The following is a 23,440-nucleotide window of genomic DNA, read 5'->3' on the forward strand; positions in this document are numbered from 1 at the left end:
TCGCAGATGGGCTCATTCGATTCCTCATCAAATTCTACAGTTAGCATTCCCCAAAGGTAAATTTGCTGTACGAGCTTCCGTTTCCGAGATATTTGACAAAAACCGTACAGATTTGAAAAATGATGTGTCAAATGTCCTTGAAATCGGACAAAAACCGTACAGATATGAAAAAGTATGTGGTTCAATCGGCTACATTTTGAATCGAAAGTCGTAGAGCCTCGCAGATGGGCTCATTCGATTCCTCATCAAATTCTACAGTTAGCATTCCCCAAAGGTAAATTTGCTGTACGAGCTTCCGTTTCCGAGATATTTGACAAAAACCGTACAGATATGAAAAACTATGTGGTTCAAACGGCTATAAGTTTTGAATCGAAAGTCGTAGAGCCTCGCAGATGGGCTCATTCTACTCCTCATCAAATTCTACAGTTAGCATTCCCCAAAGGTAAATTTGCTGTACGAGCTTCCGTTTCCGAGATATTTGACAAAAACCGTACAGATTTGAAAAATGATGTGTCAAATGTCCTTGAAATCGGACAAAAAACGTACAGATATGAAAAATTATGTGGTTCAATCGGCTACATTTTGAATCGAAAGTCGTAGAGCCTCGCAGATGGGCTCATTCGATTCCTCATCAAATTCTACAGTTAGCATTCCCCAAAGGTAAATTTGCTGTACGAGCTTCCGTTTCCGAGATATTTGACAAAAACCGTACAGATAGGAAAAATTATGTGGTTCAATCGGCTACATTTTGAATCGAAAGTCGTAGAGCCTCGCAGATGGGCTCATTCGATTCCTCATCAAATTCTACAGTTGGCATTCCCCGAAGGTAAATTTGCTGTACGAGCTTCCGTTTCCGAGATATTTGACAAAAACCGTACAGATATGAAAAATTATGTGGTTCAAACGGCTATAACTTTTGAATCGAAAGTCGTAGAGCCTCGCAGATTGGCTCATTCTACTCCTCATCAAATTCTACAGTTAGCATTCCCCAAAGGTAAATTTGCTGTACGAGCTTCCGTTTCCGAGATATTTGACAAAAACCGTACAGATTTGAAAAATGATGTGTCAAATGTCCTTGAAATCGGACAAAAACCGTACAGATATGAAAAATGATGTGGTTCAATCGGCTACATTTTGAATCGAAAGTCGTAGAGCCTCGCAGATGGGCTCATTCTACTCCTCATCAAATTCTACAGTTAGCATTCCCCAAAGGTAAATTTGCTGTACTAGCTTCCGTTTCCGAGACTTTTGACAAAAACCGTACAGATTTGAAAAATGATGTGTCAAATGTCCTTGAAATCGGACAAAAACCGTACAGATATGAAAAATTATGTGGTTCAAACGGCTATAACTTTTGAATCGAAAGTCGTAGAGCCTCGCAGATTGGCTCATTCTACTCCTCATCAAATTCTACAGTTAGCATTCCCCAAAGGTAAATTTGCTGTACGAGCTTCCGTTTCCGAGATATTTGACAAAAACCGTACAGATTTGAAAAATGATGTGTCAAATGTCCTTGAAATCGGACAAAAACCGTACAGATATGAAAAATGATGTGGTTCAATCGGCTACATTTTGAATCGAAAGTCGTAGAGCCTCGCAGATGGGCTCATTCTACTCCTCATCAAATTCTACAGTTAGCATTCCCCAAAGGTAAATTTGCTGTACTAGCTTCCGTTTCCGAGACTTTTGACAAAAACCGTACAGATTTGAAAAATGATGTGTCAAATGTCCTTGAAATCGGACAAAAACCGTACAGATATGAAAAATGATGTGGTTCAATCGGCTACATTTTGAATCGAAAGTCGTAGAGCCTCGCAGATGGGCTCATTCTACTCCTCATCAAATTCTACAGTTAGCATTCCCCAAAGGTAAATTTGCTGTACGAGCTTCCGTTTCCGAGATATTTGACAAAAACCGTACAGATTTGAAAAATGATGTGTCAAATGTCCTTGAAATCGGACAAAAAACGTACAGATATGAAAAATTATGTGGTTCAATCGGCTACATTTTGAATCGAAAGTCGTAGAGCCTCGCAGATGGGCTCATTCGATTCCTCATCAAATTCTACAGTTAGCATTCCCCAAAGGTAAATTTGCTGTACGAGCTTCCGTTTCCGAGATATTTGACAAAAACCGTACAGATATGAAAAATTATGTGGTTCAATCGGCTACATTTTGAATCGAAAGTCGTAGGGCCTCGCAGATGGGCTCATTCGATTCCTCATCAAATTCTACAGTTAGCATTCCCCGAAGGTAAATTTGCTGTACGAGCTTCCGTTTCCGACATATTTGACAAAAACCGTACAGATATGAAAAATTATGTGGTTCAAACGGCTATAACTTTTGAATCGAAAGTCGTAGAGCCTCGCAGATTGGCTCATTCTACTCCTCATCAAATTCTACAGTTAGCATTCCCCAAAGGTAAATTTGCTGTACGAGCTTCCGTTTCCGAGATATTTGACAAAAACCGTACAGATTTGAAAAATGATGTGTCAAATGTCCTTGAAATCGGACAAAAACCGTACAGATATGAAAAATGATGTGGTTCAATCGGCTACATTTTGAATCGAAAGTCGTAGAGCCTCGCAGATGGGCTCATTCTACTCCTCATCAAATTCTACAGTTAGCATTCCCCAAAGGTAAATTTGCTGTACGAGCTTCCGTTTCCGAGATATTTGACAAAAACCGTACAGATTTGAAAAATGATGTGTCAAATGTCCTTGAAATCGGACAAAAACCGTACAGAATGAAAAATTATGTGGTTCAAACGGCTATAAATTTTGAATCGAAAGTCGTAGAGCCTCGCAGATGGGCTCATTCTACTCCTCATCAAATTCTACAGTTAGCATTCCCCAAAGGTAAATTTGCTGTACGAGCTTCCGTTTCCGAGATATTTGACAAAAACCGTACAGATATGAAAAATTATGTGGTTCAAACGGCTATAACTTTTGAATCGAAAGTCGTAGAGCCTCGCAGATTGGCTCATTCTACTCCTCATCAAATTCTACAGTTAGCATTCCCCAAAGGTAAATTTGCTGTACGAGCTTCCGTTTCCGAGATATTTGACAAAAACCGTACAGATTTGAAAAATGATGTGTCAAATGTCCTTGAAATCGGACAAAAACCGTACAGATATGAAAAATGATGTGGTTCAATCGGCTACATTTTGAATCGAAAGTCGTAGAGCCTCGCAGATGGGCTCATTCTACTCCTCATCAAATTCTACAGTTAGCATTCCCCAAAGGTAAATTTGCTGTACGAGCTTCCGTTTCCGAGATATTTGACAAAAACCGTACAGATTTGAAAAATGATGTGTCAAATGTCCTTGAAATCGGACAAAAAACGTACAGATATGAAAAATTATGTGGTTCAATCGGCTACATTTTGAATCGAAAGTCGTAGAGCCTCGCAGATGGGCTCATTCGATTCCTCATCAAATTCTACAGTTAGCATTCCCCGAAGGTAAATTTGCTGTACGAGCTTCCGTTTCCGAGATATTTGACAAAAACCGTACAGATATGAAAAATTATGTGGTTCAAACGGCTATAACTTTTGAATCAAAAGTCGTAGAGCCTCGCAGATTGGCTCATTCTACTCCTCATCAAATTCTACAGTTAGCATTCCCCAAAGGTAAATTTGCTGTACGAGCTTCCGTTTCCGAGATATTTGACAAAAACCGTACAGATTTGAAAAATGATGTGTCAAATGTCCTTGAAATCGGACAAAAAACGTACAGATATGAAAAATGATGTGGTTCAATCGGCTACATTTTGAATCGAAAGTCGTAGAGCCTCGCAGATGGGCTCATTCGATTCCTCATCAAATTCTACAGTTAGCATTCCCCAAAGGTAAATTTGCTGTACGAGCTTCCGTTTCCGAGATATTTGACAAAAACCGTACAGATATGAAAAACTATGTGGTTCAAACGGCTATAAGTTTTGAATCGAAAGTCGTAGAGCCTCGCAGATGGGCTCATTCTACTCCTCATCAAATTCTACAGTTAGCATTCCCCAAAGGTAAATTTGCTGTACGAGCTTCCGTTTCCGAGATATTTGACAAAAACCGTACAGATTTGAAAAATGATGTGTCAAATGTCCTTGAAATCGGACAAAAACCGTACAGATATGAAAAATTATGTGGTTCAATCGGCTACATTTTGAATCGAAAGTCGTAGAGCCTCGCAGATGGGCTCATTCGATTCCTCATCAAATTCTACAGTTAGCATTCCCCGAAGGTAAATTTGCTGTACGAGCTTCCGTTTCCGAGATATTTGACAAAAACCGTACAGATATGAAAAATTATGTGGTTCAAACGGCTATAACTTTTGAATCGAAAGTCGTAGAGCCTCGCAGATGGGCTCATTCTACTCCTCATCAAATTCTACAGTTAGCATTCCCCTGTGCAGGTAAATTTGCTGTACGAGCTTCCGTTTCCGAGATATTTGACAAAAACCGTACAGATTTGAAAAATGATGTGTCAAATGTCCTTGAAATCAGACAAAAACCGTACAGATATGAAAAATGATGTGGTTCAATCGGCTACATTTTGAATCGAAAGTCGTAGAGCCTCGCAGATGGGCTCATTCGATTCCTCATCAAATTCTACAGTTAGCATTCCCCAAAGGTAAATTTGCTGTACGAGCTTCCGTTTCCGAGATATTTGACAAAAACCGTACAGATATGAAAAATGATGTGGTTCAAACGGCTATAAGTTTTGAATCGAAAGTCGTAGAGCCTCGCAGATGGGCTCATTCTACTCCTCATCAAATTCTACAGTTAGCATTCCCCAAAGGTAAATTTGCTGTACGAGCTTCCGTTTCCGAGATATTTGACAAAAACCGTACAGATTTGAAAAATGATGTGTCAAATGTCCTTGAAATCGGACAAAAAACGTACAGATATGAAAAATTATGTGGTTCAATCGGCTACATTTTGAATCGAAAGTCGTAGAGCCTCGCAGATGGGCTCATTCGATTCCTCATCAAATTCTACAGTTAGCATTCCCCAAAGGTAAATTTGCTGTACGAGCTTCCGTTTCCGAGATATTTGACAAAAACCGTACAGATTTGAAAAATGATGTGTCAAATGTCCTTGAAATCGGACAAAAACCGTACAGATATGAAAAATTATGTGGTTCAATCGGCTACATTTTGAATCGAAAGTCGTAGAGCCTCGCAGATGGGCTCATTCGATTCCTCATCAAATTCTACAGTTAGCATTCCCCAAAGGTAAATTTGCTGTACGAGCTTCCGTTTCCGAGATATTTGACAAAAACCGTACAGATATGAAAAATTATGTGGTTCAATCGGCTACATTTTGAATCGAAAGTCGTAGAGCCTCGCAGATGGGCTCATTCGATTCCTCATCAAATTCTACAGTTGGCATTCCCCGAAGGTAAATTTGCTGTACGAGCTTCCGTTTCCGAGATATTTGACAAAAACCGTACAGATATGAAAAATTATGTGGTTCAAACGGCTATAACTTTTGAATCGAAAGTCGTAGAGCCTCGCAGATTGGCTCATTCTACTCCTCATCAAATTCTACAGTTAGCATTCCCCAAAGGTAAATTTGCTGTACGAGCTTCCGTTTCCGAGATATTTGACAAAAACCGTACAGATTTGAAAAATGATGTGTCAAATGTCCTTGAAATCGGACAAAAACCGTACAGATATGAAAAATGATGTGGTTCAATCGGCTACATTTTGAATCGAAAGTCGTAGAGCCTCGCAGATGGGCTCATTCTACTCCTCATCAAATTCTACAGTTAGCATTCCCCAAAGGTAAATTTGCTGTACGAGCTTCCGTTTCCGAGATATTTGACAAAAACCGTACAGATTTGAAAAATGATGTGTCAAATGTCCTTGAAATCGGACAAAAACCGTACAGAATGAAAAATTATGTGGTTCAAACGGCTATAAATTTTGAATCGAAAGTCGTAGAGCCTCGCAGATGGGCTCATTCTACTCCTCATCAAATTCTACAGTTAGCATTCCCCAAAGGTAAATTTGCTGTACGAGCTTCCGTTTCCGAGATATTTGACAAAAACCGTACAGATATGAAAAATTATGTGGTTCAAACGGCTATAACTTTTGAATCGAAAGTCGTAGAGCCTCGCAGATTGGCTCATTCTACTCCTCATCAAATTCTACAGTTAGCATTCCCCAAAGGTAAATTTGCTGTACGAGCTTCCGTTTCCGAGATATTTGACAAAAACCGTACAGATTTGAAAAATGATGTGTCAAATGTCCTTGAAATCGGACAAAAACCGTACAGATATGAAAAATGATGTGGTTCAATCGGCTACATTTTGAATCGAAAGTCGTAGAGCCTCGCAGATGGGCTCATTCTACTCCTCATCAAATTCTACAGTTAGCATTCCCCGAAGGTAAATTTGCTGTACGAGCTTCCGTTTCCGAGATATTTGACAAAAACCGTACAGATATGAAAAATTATGTGGTTCAAACGGCTATAACTTTTGAATCAAAAGTCGTAGAGCCTCGCAGATTGGCTCATTCTACTCCTCATCAAATTCTACAGTTAGCATTCCCCAAAGGTAAATTTGCTGTACGAGCTTCCGTTTCCGAGATATTTGACAAAAACCGTACAGATATGAAAAATTATGTGGTTCAAACGGCTATAACTTTTGAATCGAAAGTCGTAGAGCCTCGCAGATTGGCTCATTCTACTCCTCATCAAATTCTACAGTTAGCATTCCCCAAAGGTAAATTTGCTGTACGAGCTTCCGTTTCCGAGATATTTGACAAAAACCGTACAGATTTGAAAAATGATGTGTCAAATGTCCTTGAAATCGGACAAAAACCGTACAGATATGAAAAATGATGTGGTTCAATCGGCTACATTTTGAATCGAAAGTCGTAGAGCCTCGCAGATGGGCTCATTCTACTCCTCATCAAATTCTACAGTTAGCATTCCCCGAAGGTAAATTTGCTGTACGAGCTTCCGTTTCCGAGATATTTGACAAAAACCGTACAGATATGAAAAATTATGTGGTTCAAACGGCTATAACTTTTGAATCAAAAGTCGTAGAGCCTCGCAGATTGGCTCATTCTACTCCTCATCAAATTCTACAGTTAGCATTCCCCAAAGGTAAATTTGCTGTACGAGCTTCCGTTTCCGAGATATTTGACAAAAACCGTACAGATTTGAAAAATGATGTGTCAAATGTCCTTGAAATCGGACAAAAACCGTACAGATATGAAAAATGATGTGGTTCAATCGGCTACCTTTTGAATCGAAAGTCGTAGAGCCTCGCAGATGGACTCATTCGATTCCTCATCAAATTCTACAGTTAGCATTCCCCAAAGGTAAATTTGCTGTACGAGCTTCCGTTTCCGAGATATTTGACAAAAACCGTACAGATATGAAAAACTATGTGGTTCAAACGGCTATAAGTTTTGAATCGAAAGTCGTAGAGCCTCGCAGATGGGCTCATTCTACTCCTCATCAAATTCTACAGTTAGCATTCCCCAAAGGTAAATTTGCTGTACGAGCTTCCGTTTCCGAGATATTTGACAAAAACCGTACAGATTTGAAAAATGATGTGTCAAATGTCCTTGAAATCGGACAAAAACCGTACAGATATGAAAAATTATGTGGTTCAATCGGCTACATTTTGAATCGAAAGTCGTAGAGCCTCGCAGATGGGCTCATTCGATTCCTCATCAAATTCTACAGTTAGCATTCCCCGAAGGTAAATTTGCTGTACGAGCTTCCGTTTCTGAGATATTTGACAAAAACCGTACAGATATGAAAAATTATGTGGTTCAAACGGCTATAACTTTTGAATCAAAAGTCGTAGAGCCTCGCAGATTGGCTCATTCTACTCCTCATCAAATTCTACAGTTAGCATTCCCCAAAGGTAAATTTGCTGTACGAGCTTCCGTTTCCGAGATATTTGACAAAAACCGTACAGATTTGAAAAATGATGTGTCAAATGTCCTTGAAATCGGACAAAAACCGTACAGATATGAAAAATTATGTGGTTCAATCGGCTACATTTTGAATCGAAAGTCGTAGAGCCTCGCAGATGGGCTCATTCGATTCCTCATCAAATTCTACAGTTAGCATTCCCCGAAGGTAAATTTGCTGTACGAGCTTCCGTTTCCGAGATATTTGACAAAAACCGTACAGATATGAAAAATTATGTGGTTCAAACGGCTATAACTTTTGAATCGAAAGTCGTAGAGCCTCGCAGATGGGCTCATTCTACTCCTCATCAAATTCTACAGTTAGCATTCCCCTGTGCAGGTAAATTTGCTGTACGAGCTTCCGTTTCCGAGATATTTGACAAAAACCGTACAGATTTGAAAAATGATGTGTCAAATGTCCTTGAAATCAGACAAAAACCGTACAGATATGAAAAATGATGTGGTTCAATCGGCTACATTTTGAATCGAAAGTCGTAGAGCCTCGCAGATGGGCTCATTCGATTCCTCATCAAATTCTACAGTTAGCATTCCCCAAAGGTAAATTTGCTGTACGAGCTTCCGTTTCCGAGATATTTGACAAAAACCGTACAGATTTGAAAAATGATGTGTCAAATGTCCTTGAAATCGGACAAAAACCGTACAGATATCAAAAATTATGTGGTTCAATCGGCTACATTTTGAATCGAAAGTCGTAGAGCCTCGCAGATGGGCTCATTCGATTCCTCATCAAATTCTACAGTTAGCATTCCCCAAAGGTAAATTTGCTGTACGAGCTTCCGTTTCCGAGATATTTGACAAAAACCGTACAGATTTGAAAAATGATGTGTCAAATGTCCTTGAAATCGGACAAAAACCGTACAGATATGAAAAATTATGTGGTTCAATCGGCTACATTTTGAATCGAAAGTCGTAGAGCCTCGCAGATGGGCTCATTCTACTCCTCATCAAATTCTACAGTTAGCATTCCCCAAAGGTAAATTTGCTGTACGAGCTTCCGTTTCCGAGATATTTGACAAAAACCGTACAGATTTGAAAAATGATGTGTCAAATGTCCTTGAAATCGGACAAAAACCGTACAGATATGAAAAATTATGTGGTTCAAACGGCTATAAATTTTGAATCGAAAGTCGTAGAGCCTCGCAGATGGGCTCATTCTACTCCTCATCAAATTCTACAGTTAGCATTCCCCAAAGGTAAATTTGCTGTACGAGCTTCCGTTTCCGAGATATTTGACAAAAACCGTACAGATATGAAAAATTATGTGGTTCAAACGGCTATAACTTTTGAATCGAAAGTCGTAGAGCCTCGCAGATTGGCTCATTCTACTCCTCATCAAATTCTACAGTTAGCATTCCCCAAAGGTAAATTTGCTGTACGAGCTTCCGTTTCCGAGATATTTGACAAAAACCGTACAGATTTGAAAAATGATGTGTCAAATGTCCTTGAAATCGGACAAAAACCGTACAGATATGAAAAATGATGTGGTTCAATCGGCTACATTTTGAATCGAAAGTCGTAGAGCCTCGCAGATGGGCTCATTCTACTCCTCATCAAATTCTACAGTTAGCATTCCCCAAAGGTAAATTTGCTGTACGAGCTTCCGTTTCCGAGATATTTGACAAAAACCGTACAGATTTGAAAAATGATGTGTCAAATGCCCTTGAAATCGGACAAAAAACGTACAGATATGAAAAATTATGTGGTTCAATCGGCTACATTTTGAATCGAAAGTCGTAGAGCCTCGCAGATGGGCTCATTCGATTCCTCATCAAATTCTACAGTTAGCATTCCCCTGTGCATGTAAATTTGCTGTACGAGCTTCCGTTTCCGAGATATTTGACAAAAACCGTACAGATTTGAAAAATGATGTGTCAAATGTCCTTGAAATCGGACAAAAACCGTACAGATATGAAAAATGATGTGGTTCAATCGGCTACATTTTGAATCGAAAGTCGTAGAGCCTCGCAGATGGGCTCATTCGATTCCTCATCAAATTCTACAGTTAGCATTCCCCGAAGGTAAATTTGCTGTACGAGCTTCCGTTTCCGAGATATTTGACAAAAACCGTACAGATATGAAAAATTATGTGGTTCAAACGGCTATAACTTTTGAATCGAAAGTCGTAGAGCCTCGCAGATGGGCTCATTCTACTCCTCATCAAATTCTACAGTTAGCATTCCCCTGTGCAGGTAAATTTGCTGTACGAGCTTCCGTTTCCGAGATATTTGACAAAAACCGTACAGATTTGAAAAATGATGTGTCAAATGTCCTTGAAATCAGACAAAAACCGTACAGATATGAAAAATGATGTGGTTCAATCGGCTACATTTTGAATCGAAAGTCGTAGAGCCTCGCAGATGGGCTCATTCGATTCCTCATCAAATTCTACAGTTAGCATTCCCCAAAGGTAAATTTGCTGTACGAGCTTCCGTTTCCGAGATATTTGACAAAAACCGTACAGATTTGAAAAATGATGTGTCAAATGTCCTTGAAATCGGACAAAAACCGTACAGATATGAAAAATTATGTGGTTCAATCGGCTACATTTTGAATCGAAAGTCGTAGAGCCTCGCAGATGGGCTCATTCGATTCCTCATCAAATTCTACAGTTAGCATTCCCCGAAGGTAAATTTGCTGTACGAGCTTCCGTTTCCGAGATATTTGACAAAAACCGTACAGATATGAAAAATTATGTGGTTCAAACGGCTATAACTTTTGAATCGAAAGTCGTAGAGCCTCGCAGATGGGCTCATTCTACTCCTCATCAAATTCTACAGTTAGCATTCCCCTGTGCAGGTAAATTTGCTGTACGAGCTTCCGTTTCCGAGATATTTGACAAAAACCGTACAGATTTGAAAAATGATGTGTCAAATGTCCTTGAAATCAGACAAAAACCGTACAGATATGAAAAATGATGTGGTTCAATCGGCTACATTTTGAATCGAAAGTCGTAGAGCCTCGCAGATGGGCTCATTCGATTCCTCATCAAATTCTACAGTTAGCATTCCCCAAAGGTAAATTTGCTGTACGAGCTTCCGTTTCCGAGATATTTGACAAAAACCGTACAGATTTGAAAAATGATGTGTCAAATGTCCTTGAAATCGGACAAAAACCGTACAGATATGAAAAATTATGTGGTTCAATCGGCTACATTTTGAATCGAAAGTCGTAGAGCCTCGCAGATGGGCTCATTCGATTCCTCATCAAATTCTACAGTTAGCATTCCCCAAAGGTAAATTTGCTGTACGAGCTTCCGTTTCCGAGATATTTGACAAAAACCGTACAGATTTGAAAAATGATGTGTCAAATGTCCTTGAAATCGGACAAAAAACGTACAGATATGAAAAATTATGTGGTTCAATCGGCTACATTTTGAATCGAAAGTCGTAGAGCCTCGCAGATGGGCTCATTCGATTCCTCATCAAATTCTACAGTTAGCATTCCCCGAAGGTAAATTTGCTGTACGAGCTTACGTTTCCGAGATATTTGACAAAAACCGTACAGATATGAAAAATTATGTGGTTCAAACGGCTATAACTTTTGAATCAAAAGTCGTAGAGCCTCGCAGATTGGCTCATTCTACTCCTCATCAAATTCTACAGTTAGCATTCCCCAAAGGTAAATTTGCTGTACGAGCTTCCGTTTCCGAGATATTTGACAAAAACCGTACAGATTTGAAAAATGATGTGTCAAATGTCCTTGAAATCGGACAAAAACCGTACAGATATGAAAAATGATGTGGTTCAATCGGCTACCTTTTGAATCGAAAGTCGTAGAGCCTCGCAGATGGACTCATTCGATTCCTCATCAAATTCTACAGTTAGCATTCCCCAAAGGTAAATTTGCTGTACGAGCTTCCGTTTCCGAGATATTTGACAAAAACCGTACAGATATGAAAAACTATGTGGTTCAAACGGCTATAAGTTTTGAATCGAAAGTCGTAGAGCCTCGCAGATGGGCTCATTCTACTCCTCATCAAATTCTACAGTTAGCATTCCCCAAAGGTAAATTTGCTGTACGAGCTTCCGTTTCCGAGATATTTGACAAAAACCGTACAGATTTGAAAAATGATGTGTCAAATGTCCTTGAAATCGGACAAAAACCGTACAGATATGAAAAATTATGTGGTTCAATCGGCTACATTTTGAATCGAAAGTCGTAGAGCCTCGCAGATGGGCTCATTCGATTCCTCATCAAATTCTACAGTTAGCATTCCCCGAAGGTAAATTTGCTGTACGAGCTTCCGTTTCCGAGATATTTGACAAAAACCGTACAGATATGAAAAATTATGTGGTTCAAACGGCTATAACTTTTGAATCGAAAGTCGTAGAGCCTCGCAGATGGGCTCATTCTACTCCTCATCAAATTCTACAGTTAGCATTCCCCTGTGCAGGTAAATTTGCTGTACGAGCTTCCGTTTCCGAGATATTTGACAAAAACCGTACAGATTTGAAAAATGATGTGTCAAATGTCCTTGAAATCAGACAAAAACCGTACAGATATGAAAAATGATGTGGTTCAATCGGCTACATTTTGAATCGAAAGTCGTAGAGCCTCGCAGATGGGCTCATTCGATTCCTCATCAAATTCTACAGTTAGCATTCCCCAAAGGTAAATTTGCTGTACGAGCTTCCGTTTCCGAGATATTTGACAAAAACCGTACAGATTTGAAAAATTATGTGTCAAATGTCCTTGAAATCGGACAAAAACCGTACAGATATGAAAAATTATGTGGTTCAATCGGCTACATTTTGAATCGAAAGTCGTAGAGCCTCGCAGATGGGCTCATTCGATTCCTCATCAAATTCTACAGTTAGCATTTCCCGAAGGTAAATTTGCTGTACGAGCTTCCGTTTCCGAGATATTTGACAAAAACCGTACAGATATGAAAAATTATGTGGTTCAAACGGCTATAACTTTTGAATCGAAAGTCGTAGAGCCTCGCAGATTGGCTCATTCTACTCCTCATCAAATTCTACAGTTAGCATTCCCCAAAGGTAAATTTGCTGTACGAGCTTCCGTTTCCGAGATATTTGACAAAAACCGTACAGATTTGAAAAATGATGTGTCAAATGTCCTTGAAATCGGACAAAAACCGTACAGATATCAAAAATTATGTGGTTCAATCGGCTACATTTTGAATCGAAAGTCGTAGAGCCTCGCAGATGGGCTCATTCGATTCCTCATCAAATTCTACAGTTAGCATTCCCCAAAGGTAAATTTGCTGTACGAGCTTCCGTTTCCGAGATATTTGACAAAAACCGTACAGATTTGAAAAATGATGTGTCAAATGTCCTTGAAATCGGACAAAAACCGTACAGATATGAAAAATTATGTGGTTCAATCGGCTACATTTTGAATCGAAAGTCGTAGAGCCTCGCAGATGGGCTCATTCTACTCCTCATCAAATTCTACAGTTAGCATTCCCCAAAGGTAAATTTGCTGTACGAGCTTCCGTTTCCGAGATATTTGACAAAAACCGTACAGATTTGAAAAATGATGTGTCAAATGTCCTTGAAATCGGACAAAAACCGTACAGATATGAAAAATTATGTGGTTCAAACGGCTATAAATTTTGAATCGAAAGTCGTAGAGCCTCGCAGATGGGCTCATTCTACTCCTCATCAAATTCTACAGTTAGCATTCCCCAAAGGTAAATTTGCTGTACGAGCTTCCGTTTCCGAGATATTTGACAAAAACCGTACAGATATGAAAAATTATGTGGTTCAAACGGCTATAACTTTTGAATCGAAAGTCGTAGAGCCTCGCAGATTGGCTCATTCTACTCCTCATCAAATTCTACAGTTAGCATTCCCCAAAGGTAAATTTGCTGTACGAGCTTCCGTTTCCGAGATATTTGACAAAAACCGTACAGATTTGAAAAATGATGTGTCAAATGTCCTTGAAATCGGACAAAAACCGTACAGATATGAAAAATGATGTGGTTCAATCGGCTACATTTTGAATCGAAAGTCGTAGAGCCTCGCAGATGGGCTCATTCTACTCCTCATCAAATTCTACAGTTAGCATTCCCCAAAGGTAAATTTGCTGTACGAGCTTCCGTTTCCGAGATATTTGACAAAAACCGTACAGATTTGAAAAATGATGTGTCAAATGTCCTTGAAATCAGACAAAAACCGTACAGATATGAAAAATGATGTGGTTCAATCGGCTACATTTTGAATCGAAAGTCGTAGAGCCTCGCAGATGGGCTCATTCGATTCCTCATCAAATTCTACAGTTAGCATTCCCCAAAGGTAAATTTGCTGTACGAGCTTCCGTTTCCGAGATATTTGACAAAAACCGTACAGATTTGAAAAATGATGTGTCAAATGTCCTTGAAATCGGACAAAAACCGTACAGATATCAAAAATTATGTGGTTCAATCGGCTACATTTTGAATCGAAAGTCGTAGAGCCTCGCAGATGGGCTCATTCGATTCCTCATCAAATTCTACAGTTAGCATTCCCCAAAGGTAAATTTGCTGTACGAGCTTCCGTTTCCGAGATATTTGACAAAAACCGTACAGATTTGAAAAATGATGTGTCAAATGTCCTTGAAATCGGACAAAAACCGTACAGATATGAAAAATTATGTGGTTCAATCGGCTACATTTTGAATCGAAAGTCGTAGAGCCTCGCAGATGGGCTCATTCTACTCCTCATCAAATTCTACAGTTAGCATTCCCCAAAGGTAAATTTGCTGTACGAGCTTCCGTTTCCGAGATATTTGACAAAAACCGTACAGATTTGAAAAATGATGTGTCAAATGTCCTTGAAATCGGACAAAAACCGTACAGATATGAAAAATTATGTGGTTCAAACGGCTATAAATTTTGAATCGAAAGTCGTAGAGCCTCGCAGATGGGCTCATTCTACTCCTCATCAAATTCTACAGTTAGCATTCCCCAAAGGTAAATTTGCTGTACGAGCTTCCGTTTCCGAGATATTTGACAAAAACCGTACAGATATGAAAAATTATGTGGTTCAAACGGCTATAACTTTTGAATCGAAAGTCGTAGAGCCTCGCAGATTGGCTCATTCTACTCCTCATCAAATTCTACAGTTAGCATTCCCCAAAGGTAAATTTGCTGTACGAGCTTCCGTTTCCGAGATATTTGACAAAAACCGTACAGATTTGAAAAATGATGTGTCAAATGTCCTTGAAATCGGACAAAAACCGTACAGATATGAAAAATGATGTGGTTCAATCGGCTACATTTTGAATCGAAAGTCGTAGAGCCTCGCAGATGGGCTCATTCTACTCCTCATCAAATTCTACAGTTAGCATTCCCCAAAGGTAAATTTGCTGTACGAGCTTCCGTTTCCGAGATATTTGACAAAAACCGTACAGATTTGAAAAATGATGTGTCAAATGCCCTTGAAATCGGACAAAAAACGTACAGATATGAAAAATTATGTGGTTCAATCGGCTACATTTTGAATCGAAAGTCGTAGAGCCTCGCAGATGGGCTCATTCGATTCCTCATCAAATTCTACAGTTAGCATTCCCCTGTGCAGGTAAATTTGCTGTACGAGCTTCCGTTTCCGAGATATTTGACAAAAACCGTACAGATTTGAAAAATGATGTGTCAAATGTCCTTGAAATCGGACAAAAACCGTACAGATATGAAAAATGATGTGGTTCAATCGGCTACATTTTGAATCGAAAGTCGTAGAGCCTCGCAGATGGGCTCATTCGATTCCTCATCAAATTCTACAGTTAGCATTCCCCGAAGGTAAATTTGCTGTACGAGCTTCCGTTTCCGAGATATTTGACAAAAACCGTACAGATATGAAAAATTATGTGGTTCAAACGGCTATAACTTTTGAATCGAAAGTCGTAGAGCCTCGCAGATGGGCTCATTCTACTCCTCATCAAATTCTACAGTTAGCATTCCCCTGTGCAGGTAAATTTGCTGTACGAGCTTCCGTTTCCGAGATATTTGACAAAAACCGTACAGATTTGAAAAATGATGTGTCAAATGTCCTTGAAATCAGACAAAAACCGTACAGATATGAAAAATGATGTGGTTCAATCGGCTACATTTTGAATCGAAAGTCGTAGAGCCTCGCAGATGGGCTCATTCGATTCCTCATCAAATTCTACAGTTAGCATTCCCCAAAGGTAAATTTGCTGTACGAGCTTCCGTTTCCGAGATATTTGACAAAAACCGTACAGATTTGAAAAATGATGTGTCAAATGTCCTTGAAATCGGACAAAAACCGTACAGATATGAAAAATTATGTGGTTCAATCGGCTACATTTTGAATCGAAAGTCGTAGAGCCTCGCAGATGGGCTCATTCGATTCCTCATCAAATTCTACAGTTAGCATTCCCCAAAGGTAAATTTGCTGTACGAGCTTCCGTTTCCGAGATATTTGACAAAAACCGTACAGATTTGAAAAATGATGTGTCAAATGTCCTTGAAATCGGACAAAAACCGTACAGATATGAAAAATTATGTGGTTCAATCGGCTACATTTTGAATCGAAAGTCGTAGAGCCTCGCAGATGGGCTCATTCGATTCCTCATCAAATTCTACAGTTAGCATTCCCCGAAGGTAAATTTGCTGTACGAGCTTCCGTTTCCGAGATATTTGACAAAAACCGTACAGATATGAAAAATTATGTGGTTCAAACGGCTATAACTTTTGAATCGAAAGTCGTAGAGCCTCGCAGATGGGCTCATTCTACTCCTCATCAAATTCTACAGTTAGCATTCCCCTGTGCAGGTAAATTTGCTGTACGAGCTTCCGTTTCCGAGATATTTGACAAAAACCGTACAGATTTGAAAAATGATGTGTCAAATGTCCTTGAAATCAGACAAAAACCGTACAGATATGAAAAATGATGTGGTTCAATCGGCTACATTTTGAATCGAAAGTCGTAGAGCCTCGCAGATGGGCTCATTCGATTCCTCATCAAATTCTACAGTTAGCATTCCCCAAAGGTAAATTTGCTGTACGAGCTTCCGTTTCCGAGATATTTGACAAAAACCGTACAGATTTGAAAAATGATGTGTCAAATGTCCTTGAAATCGGACAAAAACCGTACAGATATGAAAAATTATGTGGTTCAATCGGCTACATTTTGAATCGAAAGTCGTAGAGCCTCGCAGATGGGCTCATTCGATTCCTCATCAAATTCTACAGTTAGCATTCCCCAAAGGTAAATTTGCTGTACGAGCTTCCGTTTCCGAGATATTTGACAAAAACCGTACAGATTTGAAAAATGATGTGTCAAATGTCCTTGAAATCGGACAAAAAACGTACAGATATGAAAAATTATGTGGTTCAATCGGCTACATTTTGAATCGAAAGTCGTAGAGCCTCGCAGATGGGCTCATTCGATTCCTCATCAAATTCTACAGTTAGCATTCCCCGAAGGTAAATTTGCTGTACGAGCTTACGTTTCCGAGATATTTGACAAAAACCGTACAGATATGAAAAATTATGTGGTTCAAACGGCTATAACTTTTGAATCAAAAGTCGTAGAGCCTCGCAGATTGGCTCATTCTACTCCTCATCAAATTCTACAGTTAGCATTCCCCAAAGGTAAATTTGCTGTACGAGCTTCCGTTTCCGAGATATTTGACAAAAACCGTACAGATTTGAAAAATGATGTGTCAAATGTCCTTGAAATCGGACAAAAACCGTACAGATATGAAAAATGATGTGGTTCAATCGGCTACCTTTTGAATCGAAAGTCGTAGAGCCTCGCAGATGGACTCATTCGATTCCTCATCAAATTCTACAGTTAGCATTCCCCAAAGGTAAATTTGCTGTACGAGCTTCCGTTTCCGAGATATTTGACAAAAACCGTACAGATATGAAAAACTATGTGGTTCAAACGGCTATAAGTTTTGAATCGAAAGTCGTAGAGCCTCGCAGATGGGCTCATTCTACTCCTCATCAAATTCTACAGTTAGCATTCCCCAAAGGTAAATTTGCTGTACGAGCTTCCGTTTCCGAGATATTTGACAAAAACCGTACAGATTTGAAAAATGATGTGTCAAATGTCCTTGAAATCGGACAAAAACCGTACAGATATGAAAAATTATGTGGTTCAATCGGCTACATTTTGAATCGAAAGTCGTAGAGCCTCGCAGATGGGCTCATTCGATTCCTCATCAAATTCTACAGTTAGCATTCCCCGAAGGTAAATTTGCTGTACGAGCTTCCGTTTCCGAGATATTTGACAAAAACCGTACAGATATGAAAAATTATGTGGTTCAAACGGCTATAACTTTTGAATCGAAAGTCGTAGAGCCTCGCAGATGGGCTCATTCTACTCCTCATCAAATTCTACAGTTAGCATTCCCCTGTGCAGGTAAATTTGCTGTACGAGCTTCCGTTTCCGAGATATTTGACAAAAACCGTACAGATTTGAAAAATGATGTGTCAAATGTCCTTGAAATCAGACAAAAACCGTACAGATATGAAAAATGATGTGGTTCAATCGGCTACATTTTGAATCGAAAGTCGTAGAGCCTCGCAGATGGGCTCATTCGATTCCTCATCAAATTCTACAGTTAGCATTCCCCAAAGGTAAATTTGCTGTACGAGCTTCCGTTTCCGAGATATTTGACAAAAACCGTACAGATTTGAAAAATTATGTGTCAAATGTCCTTGAAATCGGACAAAAACCGTACAGATATGAAAAATTATGTGGTTCAATCGGCTACATTTTGAATCGAAAGTCGTAGAGCCTCGCAGATGGGCTCATTCGATTCCTCATCAAATTCTACAGTTAGCATTTCCCGAAGGTAAATTTGCTGTACGAGCTTCCGTTTCCGAGATATTTGACAAAAACCGTACAGATATGAAAAATTATGTGGTTCAAACGGCTATAACTTTTGAATCGAAAGTCGTAGAGCCTCGCAGATTGGCTCATTCTACTCCTCATCAAATTCTACAGTTAGCATTCCCCAAAGGTAAATTTGCTGTACGAGCTTCCGTTTCCGAGATATTTGACAAAAACCGTACAGATTTGAAAAATGATGTGTCAAATGTCCTTGAAATCGGACAAAAACCGTACAGATATGAAAAATGATGTGGTTCAATCGGCTACATTTTGAATCGAAAGTCGTAGAGCCTCGCAGATGGGCTCATTCTACTCCTCATCAAATTCTACAGTTAGCATTCCCCGAAGGTAAATTTGCTGTACGAGCTTCCGTTTCCGAGATATTTGACAAAAACCGTACAGATTTGAAAAATGATGTGTCAAATGTCCTTGAAATCGGACAAAAAACGTACAGATATGAAAAATTATGTGGTTCAATCGGCTACATTTTGAATCGAAAGTCGTAGAGCCTCGCAGATGGGCTCATTCGATTCCTCATCAAATTCTACAGTTAGCATTCCCCGAAGGTAAATTTGCTGTACGAGCTTCCGTTTCCGAGATATTTGACAAAAACCGTACAGATATGAAAAATTATGTGGTTCAAACGGCTATAACTTTTGAATCAAAAGTCGTAGAGCCTCGCAGATTGGCTCATTCTACTCCTCATCAAATTCTACAGTTAGCATTCCCCAAAAGTAAATTTGCTGTACGAGCTTCCGTTTCCGAGATATTTGACAAAAACCGTACAGATTTGAAAAATAATGTGTCAAATGTCCTTGAAATCGGACAAAAACCGTACAGATATGAAAAATGATGTGGTTCAATCGGCTACATTTTGAATCGAAAGTCGTAGAGCCTCGCAGATGGGCTCATTCGATTCCTCATCAAATTCTACAGTTAGCATTCCCCAAAGGTAAATTTGCTGTACGAGCTTCCGTTTCCGAGATATTTGACAAAAACCGTACAGATATGAAAAACTATGTGGTTCAAACGGCTATAAGTTTTGAATCGAAAGTCGTAGAGCCTCGCAGATGGGCTCATTCTACTCCTCATCAAATTCTACAGTTAGCATTCCCCAAAGGTAAATTTGCTGTACGAGCTTCCGTTTCCGAGATATTTGACAAAAACCGTACAGATTTGAAAAATGATGTGTCAAATGTCCTTGAAATCGGACAAAAACCGTACAGATATGAAAAATGATGTGGTTCAATCGGCTACATTTTGAATCGAAAGTCGTAGAGCCTCGCAGATGGGCTCATTCTACTCCTCATCAAATTCTACAGTTAGCATTCCCCGAAGGTAAATTTGCTGTACGAGCTTCCGTTTCCGAGATATTTGACAAAAACCGTACAGATTTGAAAAATGATGTGTCAAATGTCCTTGAAATCGGACAAAAAACGTACAGATATGAAAAATTATGTGGTTCAATCGGCTACATTTTGAATCGAAAGTCGTAGAGCCTCGCAGATGGGCTCATTCGATTCCTCATCAAATTCTACAGTTAGCATTCCCCGAAGGTAAATTTGCTGTACGAGCTTCCGTTTCCGAGATATTTGACAAAAACCGTACAGATATGAAAAATTATGTGGTTCAAACGGCTATAACTTTTGAATCAAAAGTCGTAGAGCCTCGCAGATTGGCTCATTCTACTCCTCATCAAATTCTACAGTTAGCATTCCCCAAAAGTAAATTTGCTGTACGAGCTTCCGTTTCCGAGATATTTGACAAAAACCGTACAGATTTGAAAAATAATGTGTCAAATGTCCTTGAAATCGGACAAAAACCGTACAGATATGAAAAATGATGTGGTTCAATCGGCTACATTTTGAATCGAAAGTCGTAGAGCCTCGCAGATGGGCTCATTCGATTCCTCATCAAATTCTACAGTTAGCATTCCCCAAAGGTAAATTTGCTGTACGAGCTTCCGTTTCCGAGATATTTGACAAAAACCGTACAGATATGAAAAACTATGTGGTTCAAACGGCTATAAGTTTTGAATCGAAAGTCGTAGAGCCTCGCAGATGAGCTCATTCTACTCCTCATCAAATTCTACAGTTAGCATTCCCCAAAGGTAAATTTGCTGTACGAGCTTCCGTTTCCGAGATATTTGACAAAAACCGTACAGATTTGAAAAATGATGTGTCAAATGTCCTTGAAATCGGACAAAAACCGTACAGATATGAAAAATTATGTGGTTCAATCGGCTACATTTTGAATCGAAAGTCGTAGAGCCTCGCAGATGGGCTCATTCGATTCCTCATCAAATTCTACAGTTAGCATTCCCCGAAGGTAAATTTGCTGTACGAGCTTCCGTTTCCGAGATATTTGACAAAAACCGTACAGATATGAAAAATTATGTGGTTCAAACGGCTATAACTTTTGAATCGAAAGATGTAGAGCCTCGCAGATGGGCTCATTCTACTCCTCATCAAATTCTACAGTTAGCATTCCCCTGTGCAGGTAAATTTGCTGTACGAGCTTCCGTTTCCGAGATATTTGACAAAAACCGTACAGATTTGAAAAATGATGTGTCAAATGTCCTTGAAATCGGACAAAAACCGTACAGATATGAAAAATTATGTGGTTCAATCGGCTACATTTTGAATCGAAAGTCGTAGAGCCTCGCAGATGGGCTCATTCGATTCCTCATCAAATTCTACAGTTAGCATTCCCCGAAGGTAAATTTGCTGTACGAGCTTCCGTTTCCGAGATATTTGACAAAAACCGTACAGATATGAAAAATTATGTGGTTCAAACGGCTATAACTTTTGAATCGAAATTCGTAGAGCCTCGCAGATGGGCTCATTCTACTCCTCATCAAATTCTACAGTTAGCATTCCCCTGTGCAGGTAAATTTGCTGTACGAGCTTCCGTTTCCGAGATATTTGACAAAAACCGTACAGATTTGAAAAATGATGTGTCAAATGTCCTTGAAATCGGACAAAAAACGTACAGATATGAAAAATTATGTGGTTCAATCGGCTACATTTTGAATCGAAAGTCGTAGAGCCTCGCAGATGGGCTCATTCGATTCCTCATCAAATTCTACAGTTAGCATTCCCCAAAGGTAAATTTGCTGTACGAGCTTCCGTTTCCGAGATATTTGACAAAAACCGTACAGATATGAAAAATTATGTGGTTCAATCGGCTACATTTTGAATCGAAAGTCGTAGAGCCTCGCAGATGGGCTCATTCGATTCCTCATCAAATTCTACAGTTAGCATTCCCCGAAGGTAAATTTGCTGTACGAGCTTCCGTTTCCGAGATATTTGACAAAAACCGTACAGATATGAAAAATTATGTGGTTCAAACGGCTATAACTTTTGAATCGAAAGTCGTAGAGCCTCGCAGATGGGCTCATTCTACTCCTCATCAAATTCTACAGTTAGCATTCCCCTGTGCAGGTAAATTTGCTGTACGAGCTTCCGTTTCCGAGATATTTGACAAAAACCGTACAGATTTGAAAAATGATGTGTCAAATGTCCTTGAAATCAGACAAAAACCGTACAGATATGAAAAATGATGTGGTTCAATCGGCTACATTTTGAATCGAAAGTCGTAGAGCCTCGCAGATGGGCTCATTCGATTCCTCATCAAATTCTACAGTTAGCATTCCCCAAAGGTAAATTTGCTGTACGAGCTTCCGTTTCCGAGATATTTGACAAAAACCGTACAGATTTGAAAAATGATGTGTCAAATGTCCTTGAAATCGGACAAAAACCGTACAGATATCAAAAATTATGTGGTTCAATCGGCTACATTTTGAATCGAAAGTCGTAGAGCCTCGCAGATGGGCTCATTCGATTCCTCATCAAATTCTACAGTTAGCATTCCCCAAAGGTAAATTTGCTGTACGAGCTTCCGTTTCCGAGATATTTGACAAAAACCGTACAGATTTGAAAAATGATGTGTCAAATGTCCTTGAAATCGGACAAAAACCGTACAGATATGAAAAATTATGTGGTTCAATCGGCTACATTTTGAATCGAAAGTCGTAGAGCCTCGCAGATGGGCTCATTCTACTCCTCATCAAATTCTACAGTTAGCATTCCCCAAAGGTAAATTTGCTGTACGAGCTTCCGTTTCCGAGATATTTGACAAAAACCGTACAGATTTGAAAAATGATGTGTCAAATGTCCTTGAAATCGGACAAAAACCGTACAGATATGAAAAATTATGTGGTTCAAACGGCTATAAATTTTGAATCGAAAGTCGTAGAGCCTCGCAGATGGGCTCATTCTACTCCTCATCAAATTCTACAGTTAGCATTCCCCAAAGGTAAATTTGCTGTACGAGCTTCCGTTTCCGAGATATTTGACAAAAACCGTACAGATATGAAAAATTATGTGGTTCAAACGGCTATAACTTTTGAATCGAAAGTCGTAGAGCCTCGCAGATTGGCTCATTCTACTCCTCATCAAATTCTACAGTTAGCATTCCCCAAAGGTAAATTTGCTGTACGAGCTTCCGTTTCCGAGATATTTGACAAAAACCGTACAGATTTGAAAAATGATGTGTCAAATGTCCTTGAAATCGGACAAAAACCGTACAGATATGAAAAATGATGTGGTTCAATCGGCTACATTTTGAATCGAAAGTCGTAGAGCCTCGCAGATGGGCTCATTCTACTCCTCATCAAATTCTACAGT

Source organism: Borostomias antarcticus (genome assembly GCF_949987555.1).
Source record: "Borostomias antarcticus genome assembly, contig: scaffold_44, whole genome shotgun sequence".
Taxonomy (NCBI): domain Eukaryota; kingdom Metazoa; phylum Chordata; class Actinopteri; order Stomiiformes; family Stomiidae; genus Borostomias; species Borostomias antarcticus.